This window comes from Podarcis melisellensis (genome assembly GCF_964234715.1).
Source record: "Podarcis melisellensis genome assembly, chromosome: 2".
Taxonomy (NCBI): Eukaryota; Metazoa; Chordata; class Lepidosauria; order Squamata; family Lacertidae; genus Podarcis; species Podarcis melisellensis.
In genome coordinates this window covers 40,598,409-40,618,063 of record NC_138529.1, presented here as the reverse complement: position 1 = coordinate 40,618,063, position 19,655 = coordinate 40,598,409, and the positions used below count along the sequence as shown (strand labels likewise).

General features: G+C 42.0%; 1 protein-coding gene and 1 long non-coding RNA gene across 8 annotated transcripts in view; one reads left to right on the top strand and one right to left on the bottom strand.

The window, feature by feature from the left end:
• SHISA6 (shisa family member 6) overlaps positions 1–19,655 on the bottom strand; it is a 254,044-nt gene that overhangs the window by 142,937 nt on the left and 91,452 nt on the right. The window lies entirely within an intron of this gene.
• LOC309361002 overlaps positions 10,196–19,655 on the top strand; it is a 37,542-nt gene continuing 28,082 nt past the window's right edge. Inside the window, exon 1 of the long non-coding RNA XR_014164273.1 lies at positions 10,196–10,515. This is a non-coding gene — a long non-coding RNA (uncharacterized lncRNA). The remainder of the gene's footprint in view (positions 10,516–19,655) is intronic.

Genomic DNA, 19,655 nt, shown 5'->3' with positions numbered 1-19,655 from the left:
TCTACATATTATAATTACTATGTTGTTAGGTGTTGGCATGGGAAGTAAGGTGCAATGATGCCATGCATGTTATTTGCTTTAGGCATGGCTTTTGTAATGAGTGGTTTGTTGGCTTTGATTCCACCCCCCTTCCCTTTTTTCTTTACTATCCTGTCACCACCAACATTGACATAGTGTTTGCATTTAAAATATACTAACTTTGTCTGCACAAACTAATGATCCTCTTCTCTCTACCAAGTACCTTCTACAAGATCAGCTATTCTGACCACTGCAAAAAAATAAATAAAAGTGCTTTACTGGAGACCTAACTTCCTACCAAGCCATGTACCATGTGAACTCAATGTAAATGTTACACTTCTCATTGAGGAGGATAGTATGCCAAACTATCATGGAACGCCTGAGATGGAAAGCAGGAGAAACAAAGTTCAACATGCCTCTATGATACTATGATTTGATACCTTCTGCAAACAAGCTCAGGTGTGACATCAGAACTTCACATATCACTGAGGGAAGGAGTCAAGGAATGAGCTGGGGTATGTCGCCAACCAATCTACAGTTATTTACTATATTTGCCATAGACTCTGGGATGCCTCTGCAACATTAAGCATGGTTTGGAAATCAACAGAAAATTGACTGTTGGTAGTGAGGACAGAAGAGACTCCGACAGTTCATTTTTACTACTCTTCCGGGGTATGGATAAAGTTGGCTGTGCAGTATGACTCCACTCTGTATGCATTGAAGACTGGGGGTTCAAGAGGACTTGGGGACAGCTCATACAGCCAGCTTGTTGTTGTTGTTTAGTCGTTTAGTTGTGTCTGACTCTTCATGACCCCATGGACCAGAGCACGCCAGGCACTCCTGTCTTCCACTGTTTGGTCAAACTCATGCTGGTAGCATCGAGAACACCCTCCAACCATTTCGTCCTCTGTCGTCCCCTTCTCCTTGTGCCCTCAATCTTTCCCAGCATCAGAGTCTTTCAGCTACTTATTTTCTGCCTCAATTGCACCATGTTCTTGAAATGAGTTGAGTGGATTATTTTAATCATTCATCATAGGCACAGACTGTTATTTCACATGCCATTGCAAGCATTTCGAATAAAGGTTAGCAGCAGCATGTAAATCAGATTTTTTTTCCTTATGACATTAGATTTGGGTTGCTCATGGGCTGTTGGTTAGAAACGGTGCTGCCACCATTGGAGAGGGAGAGATCTTGTTGTCTGGGAAGCCCAGGATCTCCATACACACTGCCCAGGCTTGTGCCCCAGGGAAATCACTTTGGTGCTGCTAACACTGTGGTTCGACTTCACCCCCAGAGGTGCACTCCATTGTCTCTCAAGACAGACAGATGTCAACAACAACCACTAGATAATCTTTTTTAAGGAAAGGGTGTGCCTCTGCCATGCCACCTTGTGGGGCTGCATAAGGAGGGTAGCTCTACTGGTGTTACATAGTGAAGCAAGCAAGGAAGCATCCAAACCATTCAGGCATATATCTTTAAATGTCTGGTGTAATTGCGATAACCTCCAGTCTGAAGATTTCTCACAAAGCTTGCCATTTTGTTTAAATGAAATATGTACCTAATGCAACATCTAGCTCAAACTCTGAAGAACTCTGTCATTTCACATTTTCATCTGCTGTATCTGAAGAGCTCAGACACAACGTATTTGACTTAGACTCATAATCCAAAATTGTAATTGTAATGTGTAAAACAAGGATAACATCCCAAACAGATAAAAGTCACTGGTAACTCTAATCTTCTAATTAATTCCAAACAGGACACTCTAACAGCGCCGTAGAATTTGCTCAGGCTTTGGGAAGAGTATATTGCTCAACTGTAGATCACTCATTGGTGATGCCAACTGTATATCTTCTTTATGATACAGACTTAGCTCCTGTTGTACTGAAGTGGAGGCAATTGAGCCTGGATAGCTCAGTTGGTTAGACCATGGTGCTGATAACACTCAAGGTTGCAGGTTCAATCCCTGTATGGACCAGCTGCATATTCCTGCATTGCAGGGGGTTGGACTAGATGATCCTCAGGGTCCCTTCCAACTCTACAGTTCTATGATTCTATGATTCTATGAATTAATGAGCCAGTGGTGTCACATTTTACCTGTAGTCACAGTGGCACACTGCTCTAGGATTGCCCTCTGTCAAGTCTGTTGTGTCTTCTATCACTATACTGAATCTCCAGTGCTAGAGTTACCCCTTTTGAATTATGGTGCTGGAGGAGACTCTTGAGAGTCCCATGGACTGCAAGAAGATCAAACCTCTCCATACTGAAGGAAATCAACCCTGAGTGCTCACTGGAAGGACAGATTGTGAAGCTGAGGCTCCAGTACTTTGGCCACCTCATGAGAAGAGAAGACTCCCTGGAGAAGACCCTGATGTTGGGAAAGATGAAGGGCACAAGGAGAAGGGGACGACAGAGGACGAGATGGTTGGACAGTGTTTTCGAGGCTACCAGCATGAGTTTGACCAAACTGTGGGAGGCAGTAGAGGACAGAGGTGCCTGGCATTCTCTGGTCCATGGGGTCACGAAGAGTCGGACACGACTAAACGACTAAACAACAACAACAACAGAGTTACCCCAGTGGCTTCAAAATCACAACTTATTTTCAGATAATGGCCAATTTGTCCTTTTGATAGGTTTGTCCTTGCTTGGAGCTCAGCTAGGTCCTGGGTTCTGCTGGTGAAGGGAAGGTAATAAATATAATAAAAACAAATAAAAGCAATACTAAATAGGACTGGGCGTTGCATGCTTTCATCCTTTGCTTTGGTGGCTAAAAGGGACTTCACATTTAAGAGGGCCTACATTGCTCTAGAACAGCACTGGCAGGAGTGGCAGGAGCTGTGTCCTCCTCCAATAAGGTGTCTGACCTTGGAAAGGCACTATCAACTTTGAAGCAGGACCCATAAACCATGATAGTTTCATGTGTGTCATTCTGTTCCCCTGGTGTTCCGAGCTTTCTATTACCGTAATAGTTGGCTCTCATAAATCTCACTTGTTACACCAGAAAGTTACAAGACAAAAGTGATCTTCTAGCTGTCTCCAGGGAGTCTCTGTTGTTGGGGGGCAGGGAGATGCATGCTGAAAGACAGACAGGGAATAAACACCTTAATACAGCAAGAACTCTATAGTATAAACTGACTGCAGCAAAAAAGGGAAAGAAAAAGCTTTTGCTCCATTTCTTCTTCAACACTATGATAAGCTGCACCATCCCTGCGTTTCAAATCTATCTTGCTGGATACATGGGCACCAGAACCCGTGGCCACAGAGTAAATAGTCACATGACTCATTCTTCATGCTGGCTTCATGGTTCTTGCATGACACCCATCGCCTGCTGTATGTTTTACTACTGCTTTGGAAATATGTGGGGAATTTTTAAAAGCAGTTTATATGTTGACCTAAGATTTCACTATGTAGGTACCTTTGCAGTTGATCTGAGAACATTCTCCCTTGAACCTGGGACTTAACATGGGGTTTGCATAGGGCTCCAGTCTCAAACTAATAAATATATTGGGATGAGCAATCGTTAGGCGAAACAGTATCTCTGGCAACCTGATCAATCTACACAGCTTGGAGAGAGAGCATGGAGGAAATGGGAATCAAGAAGGGACATAAACCATGTGCTGAGCACTCCAATAACCGTGTGAAAATCGAATCATCAATATGGAAAAAATACATTGAGATTTATGTCTCCTTCATCTGCCCACAAAATCTTGAATAAATATTTCTGCCAGATGCAGCACCACCGCTTGGGTCCTCAAATCAAAGTAACAACAACTTTGGAATTTTCTTTCTTTTAAAAACTATATCATGTTGTAGAAACATAAGGCACTTGCCATTACAAAAAGGTGCTAGGCACCATGTCTAGATGATTTTATTTACCATATAATATGATTTTATTATATTTCTGGGCCAACCCATAACCAGGGTTCTAGATGCTAGCTTTTATGTATTATATTTCAGGTGCATTGGCTTCTTTATTAATTCCAGCAGGGCCAATTGATTAATTGTTTTAATTTTAAATTGGAGAGGTAATAGCTGACTTCAGCCTCCCTCATGCCCTTTTATTCTAACTTAGTCACCCAGCAGGGATAACTCATGCTTTCTATTTATTGAACTAATTACTTTGGCAGTCCTGTAAGAAGAGCACATACCCACCATGTCCTCTCTGCCAAGAGCAGAGCTTCTGCCATCACTTTTTTCTTCTTCCCAAGATTGCTAGGGGAAGTCTCCAGAAGCAACTGCAAGCTTTAGTGTTGCTTGTCTAGGTGGCGTCTGACACCACCTAGACAAGCAACGCTAAAGCTGTGTGAATCCATTAAACTACAGGTTTGTTAGTGATGCCTTGGGCTAACAATAGCCCATAGTCATGCCTGCATTTCAGTCCTCCCCTGAATCACAGAATCAGGCAAACACGGTGCATGCCACAAGTGATTCTCAATAGCACTACCATGTAGGCATTCTTGACTTAGTTCTGCTTGTGCTGCATGTATCAGGGACATTGTGTTGCTAGGGGATCAACAATATTGGGTCCATAATTACTATGCTCCCATGCAATGGAAATATAGAAATATGGCAATCCAGCCTGGAGACATCTTAAATTGAAAAACATCCATCTTTACTGCCAAACCTATATCAGGTCAATTTTTTTTGAGGTTTCTAGTCTTGAGTTAGTCTACTGGACATGTGGGGAACCTTTTTCAGCTTAAGGGCCATATTCCCTTCCTAGACAACTGTTTGAGAAGCACATGCTCTTTACTCCACCAAGGCAAGCAAGACACATTGTTAAAGGTCAGAAACACTCTAGCCAGGCAAATACACTCAAGGAGGTTGCTAAGAAGACCTGGGGAAGGGGTGTGGCTTAGGGAGAGTCCCGAGGGCCAGAAAGAGAGGGCTGGAGCATGGCATTTGGCCCCTGGGCCTAAGCTTCTCCATCCCTGTTCTACTGAAAGCAATCGTGTCCACATCCTAGTCTGCTTGCAGGACAGTTCTGTAGACAATCCTGGTGGTGATTTAACTGATTAATCATACTACGTGTCTTTTTGCTTATGTCCCTGTGTTTCATATAAGCTGCTTATCATTAGACAACTTTGTTGGACAACTCTAAGCCAATGTTTATGGCTGGTGATGTCCTGCATGGGTTTCTGACTTTGATTACTCTAAATCAAAGCATCTTCCCTCTAGAAAATGAGTATTATTATTTTTAAGTTGAAATAGCCAATGCTTATTGAGATACAGGAGCAAAAAAAGTCTTAATAAGGAGACTCAAGAACAGAAACCAGTGGAGGTAATTTGATGGTTCACAGTGGATGAAGTGCATTGGCTTGCTCTGTGCTGGTGCACTGGCAGGCTGCAATTACATGGTAACAAAGATGTCTCAAGCATTGTGTGAGAGGCACCAAAATGTCTCATTTTCAGACTTTTCCAGCACAGCACCTTGGAAAATATCTGTTATAGAATCATCCTAACCATCTTGCTAACCTATGAGTCAATCAGTTGGATCTAATATGTTTGGGGGGGGTTACCTTAGGACAGGGGAGAAATTTGCTTTGGTTTGCATTTTAATGAAAAACTATCTAATTCTCATTTCTGAAAGCAATACAATATGAAAACCGAAACACAAGTGTTCTTTGAAATTCTCACTTCTCTGAATTTTTCAGTGTAGTTCTCCAAACAATGTGAGCAGGATTCAACTAACTAGTCTTGCTAGTTGAAGCCCTTGCAAGGAGTTCTGCTAATGCAATGGTATTCCCCCTCTCCCCATGCCCACTCAAATTGGCTTGCAGGGGAGGGTGGGTTGGGAAAATGCCCAGAACAGCATGTGAAGGGAGGAGAGGGAAGGTTGTTCCATCAGACAAGCAAAAATGCTTGCGGTGACAGTACGATCTCCTTAGCACTGCATTGAATTCATCCCTTTGTGTACATGCACACACCCTATATAGCATATTTTAATGGAGAGTTTATAAAACATTAGTGTAGATAACAAACAACAATTGCTCCCAGAAATGTGTATGTTAGTAAAAACAGCATATAGAAGTGCATATATTAGAAGAAATTTGCACTAAGTTGCTGACAGATTATCATGAGGATTTTTAAAAACAGCAATGCAAACTACTGTAGAAATGTAGGGAAGTGGACTTAGACTGGAGAAATGAAAAACAGAGAAATGAAACTGAAAGGTTCACCCCTAGTGTTTCCATGTGTTTGGTGATGTACTATATTCTCATGGTGTGTTGTGTGTATGTGTGTTTAGTCTTTAGCCCTTCATTTCTCAAACCCTTTTCTAGTATAGACAAAGCAAATGAGGTATATACAGAACAGGATATTGTTAGGGTGATGAAAATCTCAGAATGCCTGATTTTAACCTGATTCCTTGTTCATTTGGCCATCCTCTTGGCGGGCTGCTGAGGAGAAAGATAAGATGGATTGGAGAGATAGGCTAATGGATCGTTTTCTGTGTTTCTTGACTTCCTCTCATTAATCAACGTCTCTAGCAAGTTCATTTGTGTACAGTACAACTCAAAGCAAAACAAAGTAAGCAGAGTGATTTGTGCCATTATGAATTCTTAATTCAAACAGGACAACAGATAACATCTCTCTGAGTGTTGCTGTTCAGCTTCTGCAGTGGCCAATTAATTATTTTGTATTTAATCTCAGGTGGTGCTGTTTCAGAGTCATAGCGATGAATCTTCTGTGCCCATGGCAGCAAGAAGGAAGTTGCTTTGCACGCCTAACTTGCTGGGATGCCTTGACTTACACATAACAAGCATCTCCAACTAGCAACAGATGAAAGCTTCAAAGCTAGTGAATCGAGTACGTACTCGTAGAAGAAAGCTCAGCAATGTCTACATTATACATGCTATAAGGAAATCACCTGGTGCAGGGCACAGCTTTCAAAATCTTGAAGCTTGGGTGGCTCCAGGTCCTTCCCTTTCATTTGAGCCTGTGCCACATTTGCATTTGAGTGTTTATGTGCATGAAGGAGTATATGAAGGGAGGAGTAGATATTGGCTGTTTTATCTACAGATAGGATGGGGAAGTTGTGGTCCATAACATGTCACTGGATTGCAACTGAGATCACCTTATTGGCCATGCTGGTTAGGACTGACTGGATATGGTGTCCAACAATACCTGGAGGACCACAGGTTCTCATTTCAAAGAGAGCCCAGGACTTCCACCATGGGTTACAGGGAAGCTCAGTTGCTTTTTGGGATGTCAGCTAAGAAGCCAGAGATTCAAAATAACTGCTGGCTCAACCTGTCCCAAGTTGGTCACTTCTGCAGGGTTTCATTCCTTCCTTTAGTTTGTAAGCAGCACATCACACGTTGTATTTTTAAGCCTACGCCTACAGCTTACACCTAGAAACATAAATGCAATAAACAAAGGTTTGCAAATGCATGCATCATACAGATACGCTTACCAGAGAGCTGTGCTTGGAAGCAGTTCTCTTTTGAGCTTACATTCCATGACAATCTACTCTCTGAAATGTATGAAATGGCCCTAAATTATGTGGGGAAATGATTTATCTCTCTTTCCCAGCCTATTTTAACATGACAGTCAGATGTCACATGATGCAGCCACCTTGCAGAAGCTAAGTAAGTCTGGTTCTGGCAGTGCGTAGATAGCAGACTACCTGGAAACTCAAATATGCCACCCTGGGTTCCAACATGGAGGAAAGCAAGATATAAATGTAATAAAATAATAAAATAAATATTAACCCTACTGTGAGATTCCTGCACAGGGTGGAATATAAATCTAAGCAAGTGATAAATCTCACTGCCACTTCTCAGTAGCCCACACTGGGTTAGCAACCTCTGCAGTGAAGACATAACTTCTTGTGCCTTCTGTGTTTGAGAAAGAAGAACTGCGAGCAACATCTCCTAACGGGAGTGTGCCATAAAAGACGTGCATATGGCAGTGGGGATAATGACTTATGGTTATTATTCTATAGTGTATGTTAATTATCTCAAGCCAAGATGCTAAAAAAAATTATAAGATTTAATGTTGGAGTTTATAATTGGGCTGCAATTTGTGTTAATGATTTAACTTTGAAATCAGTTGCCATAATAAGCAAGAAAAGTCAGGGGTTTAAGTGGGGGGGGGAAGCTAATTAAAATAATCAGCTTGACTTTTATGGGAGTTGGCTGGGGCCCTTAAGTGCTAATTGATGCTAGCTGAATGCAGGCCTTGCCTGCAGCCCTCAAACAGGAAGGACTGCTGTCTTGTGCTAGCCTTGACGCCGGATGTAGCCATGGCTGCTTTGAGGAATCATAGCAGCTCTTTTGAATAGGAACTCTGGTCTTCATTTGGTTTAGCAGGAATGTAAAAGCTGTTGTGGGGCAGAGACAGTCCCAGGATACTTACACAGGGACATGTGAGATGTTTCCAACTGCCTCTCAATGTTGCATTGTGCAACATCTGTTAAACTATTATTAACGCATCGTTTGATGTAGGACATTGCGCCAGGCCGACTAGAAATGTGCTGCTTAAGGGGGAAATAATAATTTAACACATACATACGAGTCTCATGCTAATGTGAAGTGATCTCAGGTTTCCTCAGATGTAATAGCGCTTTTTCATGACAATGCAACCATCAAACTCATTAGGGAACAACATTGTATTTTCAGTTACTGTCATTTTTATTCACTACCGTTAAATGATCCCGCCCCGCACCAAGTCAAGCAGTGTTTCCTGATTTCCTTGTACTGTAGTTATGTCTGTAAAATATTACAATGCCTCATTTGCATAGAAGAAGCATCTTCCTGTATTGTATTCACTGCAAACCTGATCTTCCTCTGTTAGTGGAAACAATGGGAGCTGGAGAAGGAGTTAGCGCATTATAACCTGGACAAAATCTGGGGGAAAGAGGCCATTCTTTCAGAAGTTCCAACTCATACTCTGGGCTTGAATGCACTGTACTGACACACTGAATCTCTATACGATTGACCCCTCTGCCCTCCCTGTGATTCAGCAGCCTGCACAGGGTTCACATAACACAGTCAGACATGTTAGATAACATTTGTAAAGGCTACCTTGTAATTTTCTGCTCTAGTGTCTCTGTGGAGGTCAGAGCAGTTTAATCCAATATCATTTTGGATCCTCCGGAATTGTTACTGAGACAATATGTTGGGTGGTGTGAAGCTGGGTATCTTTTAAATGGGAGAGGGAAAATCCTTTTGGAAGACTTGGTGGAGGTATTCAGAATCTGTCAGAAATATTTTCAGATTTCCATGAACATTTCTTTCTTTCTGTTACCTTCCCATGTATTGTGTGCACCTTGGTTCACTTGCTTGAACTCTGCAGGCACTTTAAAAACAAACCAGCAGACTTATACCCTGCTTATGACACTGAACAGTAAAAGGGGCTAGTGGGCAGTTCTCCTTTGTTTTTTGTTTTGGGTAACAGACTTTTGTTGTGGGACTAGACTAGGTACTTTCCATTTCTATTCTTCTGTGGTTCCTATTTAGCTCCCTGGGTAAAAGGAATGAGAACTTTTTTTTTTAATGTAATTGATTTGTTAGCAGTGGTCACACACTGAAGCTAATTACAATAGCTAGAGCATTTCAGATGTCAAATAAAATCATCTAGTCACATGCAAGAGCAGGACGGATTCAGAGCCATCCAACTGATCTGCAACAGCAAGGTACCATTCAAAGCCTGTGGCACACTAAGATGGAATGGTTTAATTTAACAACAAAAGATGCTTGTGGATCTCAGTGTTCAAATTCTAAATCTGCGACACAGACGTCACACATCCCCTCTGAGCATTAATCTCCTCTCTTTTATTTGTCAAATGAATGGGAGTAGAGACAGTATGATCTCTCCACCTTTTTAAGTAGTTGGGACAATCTGCCCTGGGCACATATTTCCACATCTCAGTGCTGGCGACCATCTGCTTGGGAAGGTGTATCAAATCTATTATACCCTGCTTCCAATAATTACACGCAAGCAGTGAGTGTGGGGAGTGGGGTTGGGGAGGGAGGGAGGGAGGCAGCATAACCTCCTGAAGCAAGGAGACAGTCAATGACACGATATCAATATCCCTGAGCTGCTGTCTCTTCTCACACCCATCACTGAGGCGCAGGCTCTGATTCACACTATGGAGAAGAGAATGGAGAGCTGAACACATTGATCCCCTTGGTTCATCTCTGGCAGCCAGCTGTGCTGATAGTTGCCTTGCGGGGTGGCAGTGCTACAATCAGGAGAGGAGATAATGAGCACAAAAATCTGCAGAACTGGATTGGAGGGCATTTTATTCCTGGAAAGAAAGCCTGCTTGGCCCATTCCTAGTTCAGATGTTTGCAGCGGTTTTACATGGCTGGCTCTGTGACTTGAATGTGTGTTTTCTGCACACCTCCGGCAAGCTGCTGCAGAGAGCCACATTCCAACAGCGTCAGTGATGCTGCAGTAAATGAAGTGCTGGCTCTCTGGGAGGTCTGCTGAGTGAAGGGCCCACTCCTATGTAATCTTCCCTCCATGCAGGCTCTCCTTCTCATGGCATGCAAGGTAAGGATTGCATTTCAGATTATTTCTGCTCTGTGTGATTAACCAGCGCCTGACCAGGTAGCTGCTAGTCCAGGAACAATGGGCAGAGCTTTAGAGATTCAGAAATGACTGTGGAAAATGCAGAGAACAGTGATTAGTATACCAAACAGCCCCCGGCCTGCAGAGCAGGATGTATTACCTTACCACATCCTCTGCCACGTGCTTGGCAAACCCTCTGTCTGTTGAAATAACTCATCCAGTACCCTGAATTTTACCCACATGGTTGTGTTTGATGTTTGTTGTTGAAAATGCTGCAGTTTCTTAAGAATATGTAAATATTCCTTCCGTGGAACAATCCTATAAATGTCTTTCGTTTTTCCTAACGGAAACAGTGTTTGCAATTTTAACTCTATGGGTCCACTGTTTCGCTCTGTGGAAACAAAAACCCATTCCAACACTAGGTACAGCTGTGGCCTGCACAGTGGTAGGTGCTGCAGTCTTCATATGCCATGGCTGGTAGCTGCTGTGGCTTTGTGCTTGCACAGAGGCATTGAGCAGGCCTCAAGGGATGGGACATCATTGTCCCGTGCAGGCCATTAGGGGTTTTTGCGTACCTCCACAAGGAATACTTGGCTGTTGTGAAGGCTGTCTGTCTTGTGCATAGATGTCAACTTTTCCCTTTTCTTGGGAGGAATCCTATTTGGAATAAGGGAATTTCCCTTAAAAAAGGGGAAACGTTGACAGCTATTGTGGCAGCTTCAAGATTAACAAATCCATTATTGCATAAGCTTTCTTGGATGTCATCCATGTTTCTTATGAAGTCCACCAAAGCTTATGTGACAATAAATTTGTTTTTAAGGTGCCAGAAAACTCTGTTGTTTTTCCTTTTTAAAAGTTATCTCTAGGTGGTTTGGTAAAATGCTCATAGCTTTCTAATGAAAAGTATGTACTGTATGTATGTACGACTACTACTACTACTTGCCAGTATCCCATAATAAAAATTTTTTAGATAGTCATTATACATTTTATTACAGAGTATTTCCTAGGCTGAATTGTGGGAAGTCCCTGTTTGGATTGTGCCAAAATGACTGAGGTTGAGCAGAGTGATAATTTATCAATTCTTATAAAATAGTCGCTGGTGTGACACATGAGCTGAGTTCTGTGTAGATTCTACTTCAAGATCGTTACTGCTACCGTCATAAATTCTGGCGCAGTGTGTCGTTTGTTACATTAGATATTTGATATCTTATTTGTTTTGTGTAATCAACTTAATTAACAGTTTCCAGAGGAGTAACTATGTTTGCTGTTTTTGCTGCTACATCCTAAGAGCCTCGTGGCACCTTAAATACTAATAAATTATTATGGCATGTTTCCATAAACTACAACAGATGAAGCAGAATGCAGTCCATGAAAGCTTATGACACCATAAATTAGTTCATTTTAAAGGTGCAATAAGACTCTTCCCCTCAGATGAGGAGATTAGGATTTATTGAGTTTACATATCACTTCCCCCTAAAAAGAAGGAGAAGTAGAAACTAAGTAAAATGTATTAAAGATGGGTACAGAGTTGCCACCTAAAAATATTACACAGGAAAAAGAAAGTAGATATAAGGATCACAGTGTGACATGCTGTTGCTGTGTGCCATTCAGGGGTGTAGAGCAGGAGCTCATTATGACAGTCTTCATAGCCACGGTGCCAAGGAGAGTCGAGAAATGCAGATAGCTATGTTGATCCATTAAAATAAATACACACACTGCAAAGAAGCAGCAGTGCATAGCATAATACCCAATTTATTAGGATCAGCATCACTGCAAACTTAAGTTTCATAGGAGTACAACCCCATTTAGCTCAGCAGTCCTTACTTCTGACTTCATAGGTTCAACTTGTAAAACACACTTAGCTTTAACAAAGTATCTTCAGGGAGCTGAAACACCACCTTTAGCATCTAATTAGAATGGCAAACAATCTCAGAATCATAGACTCTTAGAGTTGGAAGGTACCCCAAGGGTCATCTAGTCCAACGCCCTGCAATGCAGGAATCTCAGCTAAAGCATCCATGACAGATGGCCATCCAACCTCTGCTTAAAAACCTCCAAGGAAGGAGAGTCCACCACCTCTTGTGGGAGTCTGTTCCACTGCTGAACAGATCTTACTGCCAGAAAGTTCTTCTGAATGTTTAGCCGGAATCTCCTTTCTTGCAACTTGAAGCCATTGCAAGAAGCATGCTCCCTCCTCCATGTGAAAAGAGATCTAAATGGTTTTGAGATGTCATCAGACTCATGTGCAGTGAGTTTAATCTCAATATATTTCCTTTGGAGAACACATGGGTAGTGCACTAGTAAGCTTCCAAAGAGGGCAGCTGAGGGGTGACTGGACTTCCCCCAACTTGGGACACTTATAGATAGAGCCCTGTGCAGTGCAGCAGTGGAAAGCCCTATCTTTGTTACTGTATCCCATGGCCAGTAAGTCAATAATGGGGCATTCATTCTCTGTGGTTGTTATGACTCATCTCCCTGACACTCTCCATAAAGGCTGAAAAAGCATGTTAGCCCTGGTGTCAATGCAAAGCGCTCTCCCCCCCCCCACGTGTGTGTGTGTGCGGACGAAAGGGTGAATGAGGGTATTGGTGGTGGAAAATACCACCTAGCAAGTCTTAGGAAATAGTGGCTTCTCCTTAATGGAATATCAACCCCTCCTTCACTTTAGGATCACTCTGACCCAGCTTCAGTCTTAAGTCCTATTGTCAGGGAACTGCTATCGGCTCAGGGGCGAGAGGGGCAAAGCCGGATGGATTACAGAGAGCCCCCAAAGATCGTGGGAAGCAGCTCCTCCTCAGCGGAGGAGACTAACCACACCTCCAGTGGAGAGGAGCTTCAGGGCTCGGAGGAGGCGAGGTGGTACCAGGACACCTTGCCTGGGCAAAGCAGGGAGGAGAGAGGTCCTCCGTTACCCATGCCCTCCTTGCGCAGTAAGCTTCCGTGCTGAGAGGGGAGGTGCAGACTGGGCGTCAAGAAACTACTCTGCTGGGGAAGGTTTAAGGACTGCCCACTCACAGATTCTGCCAGTGAATGAGCCAGCCACGGGAGAGTGGCGCTCTGGACAGATAAAGTTTATTTTGGCATCAAAAGCAAGGCTTCACAGCTGAGCAGGGAGGCATTTGCCTGCTTGCTCTCCAGCAACCCCTTGGAACCCTAACACCTATTAACCCTAATAGGAAGAAGAAGAAGCGTTTGGATTTGATATCCCGCTTTATCACTACCCGAAGGAGTCTCAAAGCAGCTAACATTCTCCTTTCCCTTCCTCCCCCACAACAAACACTCTGTGAGGTGAGTGGGGCTGAGAGACTTCAGAGAAGTGTGACTAGCCCACGGTCACCCAGCAGCTGCATGTGGAGGAGCGGAGACGTGAACCCGGTTCCCCAGATTACGAGACTACCGCTCTTAACCACTACATCACACTGGCTCTTCTTCTTCTGAGTAAAATTGCATTGTATTGTGCTGTGCATTAGGGCAACAATGGATGAAGATAAGAAATAACAATTTCTCCCTCTTTGAGAGGCTGGTGGGGAATTTGGTGTTGCATAGGCTTTTAATTGGCCTTTAATGGCACATACCTGCCAAGGAACAAGATGCAGTATTATCAAAGAGCAGGTTTGCAACTTAAATATTGCTCAATATATTTGAATGACTGTCTGACACTATCCAATTAGGTCGTTGTGAGTTGCAAAACAATCCTAAGCATGTCTACTCAGAAGTAATTCCCACTATATTCCAAAGGACTGACTCCTTAGTAAGTATGTTTATAATAGCAGCCTTAATATTTGGGCACAATGCAAATGGATATGAAGGCATAAAGTAAAATGGCTACAGCATTACTAATACAATATGAATGAATTTTCTACACTTAATACACCATTATGTCTCTTCACTTGCAGAATACCCCTTGATATGGGTATTTCAAAACAGATGTTCAGGCAAGGGCCTAAGATGTCTGCAGCCAATTCATGCACCTGGCAGTTATTTCATCACATCTTGTATGCAATAAATGTGTGTGCATGTATTATATAAAGCTTCTTATTTTGCCTATTTTTCATTTTATAAGCCATTGTTGCTGGGAAGCTGATCCCCTCTACTGTCTTTCTAATGGAAATACCGTTGAATATTCAAACCTAATGAGCTAGGGAAACATCCACTGCTCCAAACATACACATAAGCAGCCCTGGACAGCACTGTAACTTGCCAAGCTAAAGAGATTGTTGCAAAGTTCCTTTCCAGAGGAAATTGGATCGGTTCATTATTTGCAGGCGGCATCTGTCACTCCCCCACCCCCGTCCTGCCAGTGGATGCTGATCATCCTTACAGAGCATTGTACAAAAGCATAGACTGCTGTGTGCCGCAAGAAGGCTGTTATTATATCAATTTTCCACTTGAAAGCAACAATAATAGCAAATAAAGCGGAAGCTGCATGACACCCTTGCAGAATCCCGGCACTTTTACTTAGGCACTTATGCCAAATTAAGGATGAGAGGAGTGGAGAAGGTGTCAGCCAACTTTTTATTTGGCAGCATATTAAAAAGAGCTTATTGTGATAACCTTGGGGAAGAAAAACAAGCTTAGAGTGGCCATTTCTTTGGAGGCGGCATGAATGTTTCAAGGGTGTATACATTTTTAAAAATATATATTTATTGATTTTCAAGGTACAATACAAATATAAAGAAAGAGAGAGAAAAGCATATAACCAAACTTATCCCCTTAAACATTGGCGTAGGTGAGCATGTAATACTGTATTGTTATATATTGTAAGGGCGTATACATGACACACAAACTACAGAGAGGGCCCCCCACAAAAGGCTCCAAGGACATACATTATGCACAGAAGCATACCCACGTGATTGTCAGCAGTTCTCATGATTGCAAAGGGTGGTATATGATTATCCAGAATTATAACACTTTTAGGAAAATGATTTAGAAAAAGATTGTGCAGCTAACTCTCATCTCTGACACCACAGAATTTTTGGGGGGATCCCTTGTTTCGTATCCTGGTCATATCCTAAAGCTAATAGTTTATTTCCTTGGTTTTCATTTTAGCATTATTTTAAATCCACTTCTTCACTGAATCAATGTGATTTTGAATCCCAATCCTAGTATAATTTTAGGCACAATCAAGGCAAATATAAATCCTATTATGTTCCATTGATTTCAGTGGAAGTGTTTAGAATGTGCTGAGATTTCTCTCAATGATATCAATGAGGCTTAAAGGTACTTAACTTTGGCTGAATTGTTAATAGCAGCAGTTGTAGTATTTAACAACACCGGGGAAAACGGAAAAGCAATTCCTCATTTGTATTAATTCAGTCTGATCCAGAGTGTGTTTGTCACCCTTTCCAGATTTTCATCACTTACAGATTTGATCATTAAACACTCTTCTCCTCCATTTAAGAAATTAAATACAAAATGCTGATCAGTACTGACTCATGGCATGAGCAATAATAGCATGAGATGCCTGAAACATTTCTACTTTAGAATAGGCATGCCTGAAGCAAACCATCATTCCATGAACATTCATTGTGCAGTGTCTGATAGTTCTGTAAGACTGTAACATAAACGTCCAAGCAGCCTGGTTCTATGCTTCTTTCACTGAATTCATTGGTGCTTACACACATATAGGTGTGGCACAGAAGATTTTGGTCATACAGCCAGATCCCATACAGCATGTTTACTCAGAAGTAAGTTCCAGTGTTCAGTGTAACTTAGGTTGCAATCCTACTGAGAGTAAGTCCTATTGAACTCAATGGAACTGAGTAGACACACACATAGGATCGCACTGTTTGCCGACTGCAATACTTCAAGGCACCAGCTTAGTTTTCACGTAGTAACAAAAACTACAATTGAAGCAACATATTTTTTAAGTCAATAGGGAAGTTTTTAATGACTGATGTTTTAATGTATTTTTAATCCTTTGTTGGAAGCTGCCTAGAGTGGCTGGGGAAACCCAGCCAGAAGTGCGGGTAGAAGTAAATTATTATTATTATTATTATTATTATTATTATTATTATTATTATTATTATTTTAAAAAGCATAGTAATGACCTGTCAAGTGTAAGCTCAATGCTGATATCCTAAACTGCCATAGCACTTCAGTCCAAGTCCTTTCTCTCAGCTTTATGAAACAGCAGGTTTAAATTGCTTATATAGAATCCTTCTTCCCTCTAAAATGCATTACCTTGGAGAAAAGGGTGTTTGGTTCACAGCTACCACGATTGCTTGACTTAGACATAATAAAACATACTTCAAGCCTTATATCCAAACACTTTTGGGACAAACAAAAGGTTACACCAGGAAATCTATGATTGGGCTTCCAATGTTTCCACCCCTCCTCTAAATTAAATACAGATGTAGGGAGGAAAAAGCCCTCATTTGATTGGAAAGTGGCAGGATGAGCGTGGTGAGCTGCATATTTAACCTTTTACTCTGCCTTGTTTCTACATTGCCCTCCCCCAAACCTTATTATTTCCGTACAGAAAAATATACAGGTGTCTGTATCATTGCATGGTTTTCCCTCTTCCCCTCACATCCTTCCATGGGGCAAAAAACAGATGGGAGGGAGCTAAGCATTGGGAAAAGAGCACTAGAATGAAAGTTTTAAATACAGCCTTCTCCTGAGCCATTGCTCAGATCAAATTGGTAGCCCTCATTCGTGTCTTTTAGTTATTTTTATAAAAATCAAACACTAACTCCTGATATAATGTGTAGTTTGGGCTTCTGCTTCTACCACATCACACCCCAAATATGTCTTCTTATGAAGTTGATAAACCTCATGTTCTACTGCAGGCTGCTTGTCGGCTCACGTGACATGACTGGATACTCCCACATACAAAAAACAGCATCCACGTTTAAACAAACTAGAGGTCAAGGATAACGGTTTAGAGGCTTGCCATATTTTTGCCTTGCCGGGATTTTTTTTGTATGGGGAGCATTCATCAACATGCAATTTGAAGTGGTACATCCCATATGCAACTTTTAAGCACACAAATCTGCAACCTGCACGCCTAGGTAAAGGTAAAGGGACCCCTGGCCATTAGGTCCAGTTGTGAACAACTCTGGGGTTGCGGCACTCATCTCACTTTATTGGCTGAGGCAGCCGGCGTACAGCTTCTGGGTCATGTGGCCAGCATGACTAAGCCGCTTCTGGCGAACCAGAGCAGTGGATGGAAACGCCGTTTACCTTCCTGCCGGAGCGGTGCCTATTTATCTACTTGCACTTTGACGTGCTTTCAAACTGCTAGGTGGGCAAGAGCTGAAACCGAACAATGGGAGCTCACCCCGTCGCGGGGATTCGAACAGCCGACCTTCTGATCGGCAAGTCCTAGGCTCTGTGGTTTAACCCATAGCGCCACCCACTTCCTGCACGCCTACTTTGTAACCTGCATGCCTACTTTGGCCCAAATATATGCCTTCCATGTAATTAAGTTTAATTCAGTGATATTTCTTTCTTTTTTTTTAAAAAAAGAACTTTCTTTCAGATGCATGCCACTGGAACGGCTTGGTCTTTCTTCACCCAAATATCAGGGTTGTTATGAGATGCATCCACCTGCCAGCCTAACTGATGGTATCTGGTTAGTATTTACAAAAGGTCAGATGATATGGCTAAATTGCCCCAACTGGGAGCAACTGGGATGTAGTGTTGGTTTTAAAGGCCATTCCACACATAATAATTTTCTTACAAATGTCAATGGTATTCATTCTAGACGATATTCAAATAAGCTCTACAGTGAATGAAGCTAAGACATGTCAATTCAATGAGTTTACTCTAAGTAGGACTAGTGTTGAATACCACACTCAAAATACTTTGAGGCATGCCCAAATAACTAATAACTAACCACCAGTCACAGTTTCCCAGAAGGTGTACTCACTTTTACATTTGTTCCCCATTGTACAGGAAGATTTCCTGCACAGAAGTGATTTCCATGTTTGTTTGTTTTTAAATAACTTTGGGCTGAAGTGGCCTTTAGCCCCATTGACTTCAATGTAAGTAAATCCACTTTAATTGCATCTGACTGGTGGGTGCATGCTTTCACACCACATCATAAGCTCTGCACAATATCATACCTGAACGAACATTTTAAAAGATGCCAATCAGTTAATTATACTGAAAATTTGGGTAATATATATTTATGCATGACTTCCTAGTACAGTAATTACTGTTCCATATCTAATCAATGTTAGCAGCCCTGCTTCCTGTCACAGTTTAATATTTGAGAGGAAATGAATCCTTGAAGTCCTAATCTCTGGCAAAAACAGTTATGCTGGCCTCAGGCATAGCAATGCAAATGTTTGGTATATAGTCAGGAACCTCAAAAAGTGGATTGGATTATAGTACACCTAACAATGATCTGAGCAATATGAAGGCAAAATGTAATATGAAGGCAAAATGTAATTTCTTTCATATATTTTGTTGGGACAAAAATGGCAAGAACGCTTGATACCGAAGAGCTGATGCCTAATGTTTTGCTTTCCTTTTTTATTCTAAAGAATGGTTATGTGTTAAAACAACCATAAGAGTTGTAGGGCTAGAATGGATCCCAATCTTGCATAGTGAAACTTTTGGTACTGTGGAATGATCTTCCACATCTAAATACTGAAAGTAGATGATCTCATAGACTGCAAGAATATAGTCTATGTTCATTCATACTGTGGAGTGCCAAAATGAGAGCGCCAAGGAAAAATGAGTTTAAGACATGGGAGAACTCAAGAAGCTCAAGCTGGTAAGGAAAAGGAGTTGCACCCACAGCCCCCCGTAAGTTATGAGGCTGATTACTCCACACAGACACATTCTTGGAGCTTGGTTGGCTCCTAGGGGCCAGCACTAATGGTGGGATCAAGGAAGCCCTTGCAACAGCTTAATTTGGGCATTCAACCCAACAACAAGAGGGGCAGGAGTCGTTTGTGGTAGATAGGATTTCTGTAAAAGTGGAGAAGAAACCTGCTGATCTTCCATTCTGGGGAGGTAGGTTAGATTAAGCTTTAACCAGTGTGTGCATGTGTTTTTCCTAATAAGTTAAGTAGCTGTGAGGCATGTGTGTGTGTGTTATTTGCAATGGTAAAATGGAGCAAGGGGGAAAGGTTTAACCCTCTCCCACTAGAGACCAAATCCAGATCCCT